The sequence below is a fragment of the Pongo abelii genome, chromosome 14 (genome assembly GCF_028885655.2).
Source record: "Pongo abelii isolate AG06213 chromosome 14, NHGRI_mPonAbe1-v2.0_pri, whole genome shotgun sequence".
Lineage (NCBI taxonomy): Eukaryota > Metazoa > Chordata > Mammalia > Primates > Hominidae > Pongo > Pongo abelii.
In genome coordinates this window covers 100,816,699-100,827,153 of record NC_071999.2, presented here as the reverse complement: position 1 = coordinate 100,827,153, position 10,455 = coordinate 100,816,699, and the positions used below count along the sequence as shown (strand labels likewise).

General features: G+C 47.4%; 1 protein-coding gene across 6 annotated transcripts in view; it reads left to right on the top strand.

The window, feature by feature from the left end:
• SOX21 (SRY-box transcription factor 21) overlaps nt 1-2,221 on the top strand; it is a 10,410-nt gene extending 8,189 nt beyond the window's left edge. For 5 of the 6 annotated variants that reach the window (XM_054529155.2, XM_054529158.2, XM_002824366.5 and 2 more), the window contains one exon: nt 1-2,221. This exon is cut by the window's left edge. The gene's annotated coding sequence lies outside the window, so the exon portion shown is untranslated. The other variant, XM_054529154.2, reaches the window with a different exon arrangement.
• The last annotated feature ends 8,234 nt before the right edge of the window (nt 2,222-10,455 follow it).

The following is a 10,455-nucleotide window of genomic DNA, read 5'->3' as shown; positions in this document are numbered from 1 at the left end:
AAGCTCTGAATTGTGACAAAAGTGGGGGGGGCACCCCAAATTCTCAAAGCAATGTTCTTTTTTTTTCTTTTTTCTTAAGCAACTGAGCCTTACCAAGTGTCGGGGCCGCACGGAAGCCTTGCATATTTTAAAGTGTAACCTGAGCCTTCGCGGTTTCAGCTTCACCATGCAAATTCTTGAAATTGAAAAATCTGAAAAACTTCCAAAGAGTTCTATCTGAATAAATCCATTGGGAGTCGCTTTGAGGAAACAAAACGCACAGCGATTTGGGGTGAGGGATATTTGTGGGGAGGCAGGACCTGCTGGATTGGGTTTCCAGGGTCAAGGTGTCTCTGGGCCTTCGACGATAGCCTCAGCTCAGAGCAGGGAAGTGGCACCGCTAGGCAGCAAGCTCAGTTGCTCTACTTTTGTGACCCCCACCCCCACCCCCCGCCACCCTTGCCTCCGGGCCACTGCCCCTCTCTGCAAGCTTTGTCCGCTGGACTCCGTTGCCCTTGCGCGGCCGCCCCATCACTCACGCTTGACTGGAGGAAATAAAATTGGCGTTGGCTTTTTAATTCCTTTGGAAAATGTCTCCACCTGATTTCTACCTCCTTTGAGCTTCGTGCTTGATTGGGGGAGGGGTTATTTAGGGATTTTTTTTTTTTTTCAAACAGAAGAAATTTAGGTACTAATTGTAAACACCCCGTTGCTCTTCTTGAAAGTATTTATCATATTAGCCCAGGCCTTGGAGACACATGGCCTATTACTCATTTCCAGCCTCTAGGCAAAGAATTCTATGGAGATCCACCAGTAAAACCAGATTTCTTAAGGGAAATTACCAGGACGTCTTCAGACTCTCTTCAAGGGATATTACTGGCTGGTTGTCGATTTCACTTGAGCACATTCTTCTCTAGCCCGCCCCTCCCATTTTATTTTGGGATCACCCTAAGGTAATTAGCCATTTGCAGAAAGCTTGAAATCCCAAAAGGAGAGGCACAACCTAGGATAACAGAGACCGAGTGAAGCTTTTCAGATTGATCGTCTCCACTGGGGCCACCTTTTCATAAGGTCGGGAGTGGAGAGGAGTGTCTGCAGAAGAAAGACTACCTTTAAAGGGGCTCTCCCGAACTCAGGAGGTGAGGGGGACTTCCTACAGTTGTCACCACCTGTAGGTGGATTTGTCATCACTGTGTAGTGTCTCCTGGGGAGCCAGCCTGTTCTCCCCAGAGTGCCCCTCAGGTACTGTCCCAGAGTTCAGGGGAGTCTTTAGCGCTTTCTCCGTTTGCCCTGAGGGTATTGCATGTACAAAAGCTCCTTCACGCGCGCGCGCACACATAGACATCCAGCGGGTTTGGAGTGTACCCCTGTTTATTTGTCACCACATGGTAAACCCCAGATTTGGAAGTCATCACTATGCGGGCGCGCATCAGGATCCAGGGGAGACTGTGTGGGGTTGGGACTGCGCACAAACACAGGGGAATTCTGCACAACAAACATTTGCGCGAGCGCTCTCCCTCGCCCCTCCCGCTTAGCTGGATTTTTGTAAGGGGCTTTCTTTTAAATTGGATTATCCGAATGGTCGCCCACATGGCCTTACTCTGCCTGCATAGACTGGCCGGGTGAAGACGAGTGAAAGGACGCACGGAGAGCCTGAGACACAAGATAGAGAACTTCTTCAGAGCAGCGTAGGAAAAGTGGGTGCTGGGCGATACGGAAGGCAAAGAGAGAGGATAGAAGAAGAATCTACGAGAACGAGAATGGAACAGCAGCATTGCAGACGCACCTTCAGGTTCACCTGCGGAAGGCACGCCCAGGGCGGAGGAGTGGAGGGACTGGCGGAAGATCAGGAGGCGGCGGAGGACACCGGGGTTCGCAACTCCGACCCCTCCGCAAAGTTCCTCCCTGAGAGAAGAGACTGGCCAGGTCAGGGAGGGAGGGGTGTGGGAGGCGATGATCACGCGGGCTCTGGCAGGATCCGCACGGAAAAGAGAGATCTGGAAGGGAGAGAGGGTCTTAGAGGACACCCCAGCCTCCAGTCCCGGTGACCCCTCCCTCTGGGGCTGGAGCCACATTAGAAAGAAAAGTGTCTGAAATTAGGGCCGGCCTCTCCCCCCGCGAATTTAACCCCTGCAGAACCACAGTGGAAAGCAGATTTTGTGCAGCCTGAAACTTATCTAAGTCGTGGGGGCTTATTTAGTTAAAAAAAAAAAATCATAATCCTGATAGGACTTTAGAAGGGGGGTCGGCACAAGTGTGGGACTCTTTCTTCCCGGGAAATGGAATCTGCCCCTGGTAGACCCATTGGACGACCTCGGGATCTTGTTCCCAGCTCCAATGGTGAGGCGAGCGCCTGGGGGCATCAATCAGCCCCCCTCTGATCATCGCCCTTACCCTCCTTCGCAGCAGCCGCCCAACTTTGGGCTGGTTGGAGAAGGGGCTGGCGGGACAAATGCGCCAACTGCTTTACCCCAGCAAGGCTTCCCTGTCCGGATTGCTGTTCTTCCTTTTTGGGGACTAGGTTTTCTCCCATAAACTTAGACTTGAGTAGGTCGAGCGGTTGATTAATATGGATTGGAACTCGGCTGCTCAAGGCCGCGTGAATAAACAGGAGCGCGCGGCGGCTGCGCTCACCGCTCCCTGAACTTCTCTGGGGCGCCGGGAGCCGGAACTGCGAAGCAGCTGGTTCCAGATGCGGGCGGGACTGCGGGTCCGCCTAAACCAGCGCGGTCTCTGTGCGCCCCCCGACCCGCGCACACACACCCTAGCCTGGATGCCCTAGCGTACCGCAGGCGGCACGGATCTGCGCGCACTCAACTCTCTGGGGTCTTTGGACACCGTTTCTTTGCTTTCTAGAAGCTGCCTCCACTCTAGGATATAGATTCAGATTTTGGGAACCTGGGGTGCGGGAGGTTGGGGGTGGGGGAGATTCTCCCCATTCCCCAAGTGTTGGGCAAGGGTTACCCAACTTGAATCACTGCGCAAAACAAAGGCGACCCTAAATGTATCCACGGATGCGCGGGGTGGAGATCCTGGCCCCGCAGCGAGAAAGAATGTGTTGAGCCGCGGATTCCGGGGAGGACACCGCGCTCACAGAAGGCGCTTGTTTCTGAAGTCTGCGGGCCTACAGGCGGCTGCGGGGATCATCACCTACCCACTACACGTCCAAAGACTTCACCATCTCCCGCTTGGAAAAGTCGCCCTTGCGACTTGTCTCCCTGAAGCCACCGTGTCTTCGTCTTTGGAACCTACGAGAAGTGTCAAAGCTAAGTGTACGTGTAGGCCTCGGCAGCTTCACCACCCGCCCCCGCCCATGGCCTCCAGGTCTCTGTTTCTCCGCTCTCATCTGCACACACTGAGTGACCTGTCTGGACCGGGGCGGAATCGGGTGCCCGCCAACCCCAGCGCAGCTCAGAGTCTCAGCGAGGAGGCGAAGGCTTGGCGGGATGAGGCTTCCGTGGGCCTTAACGCCTTCCTCAAGCCTGCATACTCCTGCTGCTGCAAAACCAACAAGGCCCCACGTCCCACCCTGGGCTGCCACCTCCGCCCACACCACGAGTCTAAGTAGTCGGCTTCTCAGCATCCCCAGGACTGCGCGCTCCGGGCGGTGCGGGGCGCAGAGCAGCGCTGGGAAGGTGGGAAGCGCTTCGGAAAAGACACTCATCGTGCCAGTCATTAGGTTGGTGGGATGAGCTCCCAAGAGAGCTACTTGGAGCTTACCGCCACTCCCCTGTCCCTAGCATTTGTCCGAGGTCACCCAAAGGCGGCCCTTGAGATAAGGAGCGGGGTTTGTCTGCTAAAGTGTTGGGGACAAGACCAAGCCTGGGACCCAACCCAGATCCCAAGGCCCAAGGCTTTTCTTAAAAACTGTTCCCTGGAAAATGGTGTGGGCTTGGGACATCTATTGACCCACGCGCCCCAGCCCAGGTCCTGGGCTGCCTTCCCGCACCCAGATCACATTTATTGGACATAAAGTCCGCCCTAGTCCGTGGCTGGGAGCTTTTCTCTTTGCAGGAAGAACAGAGGTTGACAATTCTAGAACAGCAGGGCAAGCCTCGGAGGACGTTTGGGTCTACTGGCGAAAGAGAAGAGAAAGACCTTTCTGCTGGGAAAATGCTGTCTCATAAGAAGGTCAGGAGTGGGCTACAAGACACTTGGTGTCCTGTACTGAAAGATGGAGGTGCACAGCTAAACAAAGCCCATCTGGGAGAAATTTTATCTATACAATACCAAGATAGACAACCCTAAGTCATTTGGGGATGCCAATGAGCCCATAATAACTGTTTTTCCTGAGTTCCTAATTTTGTGCCAGATGAGCCTCTCTGATGCACCAGGCCAGGAGGCATCCTTCTCCTTGTATTTTGTATGAATGGTGCCCCCTAGATGCCTCTTTCCCAGGCTTATCTGTAATCTCCCCAACAAGTATTTCCAATACATAGATAAGGAGGGGCTTTCCAAGGTCACACATCAAGTAACTAGTAGAACTTCCAGACGTCTACCTGCCCCCAGAGCCAAACCCCTTTAACCTTGCTACCCCTTACTATAGATGAAAGGAAGTACCCTTCCACAATTTTAGCCTCGTAAGAAGTTCCCTAACATCCTTGCAAATCAAAACAGAAGCTTATTGATAATGTGCTATTTCTGGAATGCCCCTCCAGGCTGAAAATCCATCCTATCATGACTGCAGACAGACAGGTCGGGGGACACTGTGAGTGGAGGGGACAAAAAACCAAACACCACATGTTCTCACTCATAGGTGGGAATTGAACAACAAGAACACATGGACACAGGAAGGGGAACATCACACACCTGGGACTGTTGTGGGATGAGGGGAGGGGGGAGGGATAACATTAGGAGATATACCTAATGGTGAGTGACGAGTTAATGGTGCAGCACACCAACATGGCACATGTATACATATGTAACAAACCTGCACATTGTGCACATGTACCCTAAAACTTAAAGTATAATAATAATAAAATTTAAAAAAAAAACTTTGTCTCACTTTTCTGTCTTAGCAAAACAAACCATCAACAAGTCTTTTTCTCTTGAGCCACAAATGTTTGAAGTCAATGACTTTAGAAAAATGAGTGAAATCCAGGCAGGAAAATCCAGCGGTGAGCAGATTCCCCAGACGATGCCTCACCTTTTCTTCTCTCCCCATCTCACCTCCTCATTTTCCTTCTCCTGGTTATAGTTTCTTGTGGGCCTTCTGGCATTTTTCTTAGTCCAGGGTAGTGAAAGTGTTGCTAAACCCTGGTGTAATGCCTTAAATGCTTCCTTGTTAAGCATTTGAGAGGGTGGAGAGCTGTGTTTTGCTGGATCTAGAATCCTTCCGGCTATGCCGAAGGGTACAGTAGAGCAACAAAGGTCAGTGAATTCTGGTTACTAATGCTATCTCCTGCCATTCTCCAAGGTACCTGGTGCCAATGAGCAAATACCTTTACTTCCACCCACACAGCTGCTCACCTACTAGGCTCTGTGTACCCATAGATGCTGCCTTCTGTCCTATGCTGCTGAGGAACAATCCCTGCTCCCAGCAAGGGTCAGCCTCTCTACTGCACACTAGATCTCATTCCTTCTGTGGTAGGCAGCCTCTAAGATGACTTCAATCCCTACCTCCTGGTATTCATGCCTTTGTGTAAACTCCTCCCCTTGAGTATAAGCTGGACTTGCTGCTAACAAATTGAATATGACCAAGTGATTTCCCTTCTCAGATGCTGACTTCTGCTCCCGCCCCTGTCTCTCTCTCCCAAACCCTCTCTGCCTCTTTTTCAGCTCTTGTTCTAAGGGAAGCAAGCTGCTCCATGGAAAGGCCCACAGGGCAAGAGCTGATGTATCTGGCCAAAGGACAGCAAAGACTCAAGGCCTGTCAGCAGCTAAGTGAAAAATCACCCAATCAAACCTTGAGATGACTACAGACCCAGGTGGCACCTTGATTGCAGCTTTGGAAGAGACCCTGAGCTAGAGGATACTCAACAGCAAGGCCCCCTGGATTCAAAACTCACTGAAACCATAGATAATCTGTTTTTGTTGTTTTAAGCCATTAAGTTTTGGAGTGACTTGTGACACAGCAAGAGGTAGCAAATATACTGTGTGATGTAGTCAAGGACATAGCTCCAGAAAAATTTCTCCCCTTTCTCTTGCAATATCAAACCAAATAGCCTGTAGTCCCAATTATTTGGGAGGCTGAGAAAGGAGGATCACTTGAACCCAGGAGTTCTGGGCTGTAGTGCACTATGCCCATTGGATGCCTGCAATAAGTTCAGCATCAATATATTGACCTCCTGGTAGACAGGGACCACCAGGTTGCCTAAGGAGGGATAAACTGGCACAGGTTGGAAATGGAGCAAGTCAAAACTCCTGCACTGATGAGTGGTACGATTGCACCTGTAAATAGCCAAAGCAATGCAGCCTGGACAGCATAGCAAGACCCTATCTCTTTAAAAAAAGAAAGAAAAGAGAAAGAAACCAAACTTTTTCTTCCCTACTGAATCATTTTTGCAGCATAAAAAATTTGTTATTTCCTCTTTTTTAAAAAACCTCTTGGTCAAAAGTGGTGGCTCATGCTTGTAATCCCAGTACCTTGGGAGGCCAAAGTGGGAGGACTGCTGCTGCCCGGGAGTTCAAGACCAGTCTAGGCAGCATAGAAAGACTTCATCTCTACAAAAACTAGAAAATTAGTTGGATGTTGGTGGTGTATGCCAGTAGTCCTAGCTACATGGGAGGCTGAGGCAGTGAGGCAGGAGGATGGTTTGGGTCTAGAAGGTTGAGGCTGCAGTGAGCCAAGATCCCTGCCACTGCACTCCAAGGGGATAACAAGTGAGACTCTATCCCATAACAAACAAACAAAAACCAAACCAGAATAAAAAACTCTTATGACCTCATTTTTTCTCTTCTCTGTTCCCTTTTACAATGAATTCCTTAAAAAGAAAACATGTCTATATTCCCTATTTCCCTGTTTTCTCTTTTCTCTTGAAATCCCTCCAGTTAGGGTTTGCCTTCCCTCCCCAACACCACTTCACCAAAACTTGCTCTGATCGACTGCCCTGTTGCTAAATCGAATGGTCAGTTCTCATCTAACTTGATCCATCAGCAGCATTTGACAGAGTTGATCACTCTCCCCAGGAAACTTTACTTGGTTTTGAGAGCTCCACCCTCAGTCTTTCTACTGCCTCATTGGATGCTCTTTGCTGTCCTCCTTTCCTGGTTCCACTCCTCTCCAACCTTTTATTGAGTTTATTCAAGAAAGATAGGAATTCAACTGGGTGTGGTGGCCCATGCCTATAATCCCAGCATTTTGGGAGGCCAAGGCAGGAGGATCACAAGAGCCCAGGAGTTTGAGAACAGCCTAGACAACATAGGGAGACCTTGTCTCTACAAAATAAAAGAGGAGGAGGAGAAAGAAAGATAGGAATTCATTTAATAGTCTCCAATCTTCAAGCAAGCTGCAATTGTCTTCTGATATTATTTAACAGTTTCAGTTGGAAACCAATATGCTGTCAATCACATATCATTGTAACTAGAAATATTTATTTGTCACTATGAGCAAGGGTAAGCTGCAAAAATACGTAAGCCCCAAATTTCAATGACTTAATATAAAAAGTTTATTTTTTACTCCAGCAGGGGCTGTGCTCATCCCGGCTGGTGGAGATTCCATCTTAATACATGCTTCTCTGACCACTTGAGCAGGGGAATACAGCCTAACAGTCATATGCTAGCTCTTAAAATTTCTCACCAAAAGCAATACTCATCACTTCTGCTCACATTTCCTTGGCCAAAGTATGTTTTATGGCCACACCAAATCTCAAAGGGGGCACAGAATGATAATCCTACCATGTACCGAGAAGGCGGAGAGCCAGAACTATTTGGTGAACTGCACTACTGACCACCTTCATAGATAAACATCCACTGATAAACACCCTCAGTCAAAGCAAAAACAAAAACAAAAGCAAACAAACAAACATTACAGCCAGGCTTGGTGGCTCACACCTGTAATCCCAGTACTTTGGGAGGCCAAGGTGGGAAGATTGAATGAGCCCAGGAGTTTGAGGCTGCAACAAGCAAAAAATTTATCTTCTCTCTGAATTCAGCAGTCCCATTGCTGCTAAGGAGTTCTGGAAGGTTCATAACAATACCATAGGACTTGAAACTGTCCTTCTGTAGGGCATTAACGAGTTTCTTGTTGTCTGTGCTTGTACTAAAGAAGAAGGAGAAGGAGGAGAGACTGACAAACTGTAGCCCTAGGTTTTCCTTCCATCTTTCCAGTCTTATATCCACTCTCCCCACACACATGCATGCATTCATCCTTATATACACATCACACTAAATGAGTCCCTTCTGGAACTTGGGTTGTAATTCTCCTACCTGTGTCCCCCACACCCATTCCCAAAGTCTTATACATCTTTCAAAGTTCTGCCCAAGTCTCACTTTCTTCATAACTTATTTTTTTTGGAGATGGGATCTTGCTATGTTGCCCAGGCTGGACTCACATTCCTGGCCAGAAGGCGATCCTCCTGCCTGGGTCTCCTGAATAGCTGGGACTACAGCTTCAAACTATTTTGCCTGGCTACCCCATCAACTTTTGATGCCATTTAGGATTTTTCTTATCCTTCTATTTTTTTAAATTATATTTTGTTGTTGTTTTTGTTCTATTAAGCACCCATTAGCTTAACTGGATTTAGTGATTCTGTCTATGTGTCGGTATCAGCACAATTGTGTGAAAAGCAGAGGTGTCTTATTTGCCTTTGTACATCAGTATAGCACCTTCCCCTTTCCTCAGTGCCTAGTTCAGACTCTGACTCTCAAGAAATATTTGTAATAACTTATTCTGTCTGTGTTAGTGTATTTTCTGGTAACTTCTGGACCTACAGACAATTGGAAACACTTCTAACTTTAATCATTCCAAGCTGTCTCTTCTCTTCTGACCTTACTACACACTTACTAGGCACTTTTCAGTCAATTCGAATCTAAATGCAAGATCTATTCAAAGAAGCCTAAATCTTAGCATTCAAATACTCGATTAAGTCGTAAATCCTCTGGGCTCATGTCTTGTCTTTCTTGTCCATATCTTGTTGGGCATATAAGGAGGTAAAGGAAGGAGATCATTGAAAACACAATACAAGAGGAACCTGTATTAGTTGGGATAATTATTGTAAGGTACGATGACAAATTACCCCACATCTCAGTGACTTGACACATTAAAAGTTTATTTTTCATGCATGCCACAGTCTAAGGCAAGACATGTGGTTCCCCTCTAAGCAGTGAGTCAGGATCTAGACTTGTTTTGTTTTGTTGCTAGGCCACCACCTAGGGTTTTCTGGATCTGATCGACAGGCAGTGATAGCCCATGGCTCTTGCAGGGCATTTTATGCTAAGCCTGGGAATGGTAGGCTTTACTCCACCCCATATTCCTATGGACAATCCACCAAACTAATTGCAATGATTGCTGGGAAATATAATTTACTTGTGTGCCAAGAAAAAGAAAAGAACATTGGTGAACATCTCACCTGCTTCTTTTAAAGCCTACAAAATCATTTATTCACTTTACAATACAAAGATACCGCTCCAACACTTTGGTGAACAGATAGATTCAAATCTATATAAAGGGTGCATGGGGAATTCCTCCATGTCAACAATTAATTCTTGCTCTCCTCTATTTTTCATAAAACCCAGAATTCACTCACTCTTGCCCCCAAAATCAAGAGCTAGGTAGGGAGCCTTTCCCATCAGATATTTTTTCCTTTTTCCCTAGACTCACATTACAAAAAACACGCTACGACTTTTTTTTTTTTTTTTCCAGCTCTGCAAAGCATCAGAATCAATGTGAGATTTTTAGCCATCATAGACACTCAAGGCTCTCTCGAGGCCTACTGAATTCGAATTTTCTAAGACTAGCACTCAGGCACCTATATTTCTAAAATATTCCCCTGATGATTCTGGTACACACCCAGGATTGACAATCATTGTTCAGACCTGAGAAAGGAGTGTCCAGTAAGCCCCACAGTCAGATAATTTCAATGTTTTCATGCTGTAGTAAACTTTCATGTTTATTTGTCTTGGCAAATGCATTAGTCCGTTTTCACGCTGCTGATAAAGACATAGCCAAGACTGCGTAGTTTATAAAGAAAAAAATTGGTTTAATGGACTCACAGTTCCATGTGGCTGGGGAGGCCTCACAATCATGATGGAAGGCAAAAGGCATGTCTTACATGGTGGCAGGCAAAGAGCAAATGAGATCCAAGCAAAAGGGGTTTCTCCTTATAAAACCATCAGATCTCGTGAGACTTCACTACCACAAGAACAGTATGGGGAAAACCGCCCCCATGATTCATTTAGCTCCCACCAGGTCCTTCCCACAACACGTGGGAATTATGGCAGCTACAATTCAAAATGAGATTTGGGTGGGGATACAGCCAAACCATATCAGCAAATAAATGTACAAACAGAAGCCAAAATACGTTGTTCTCAACTAAA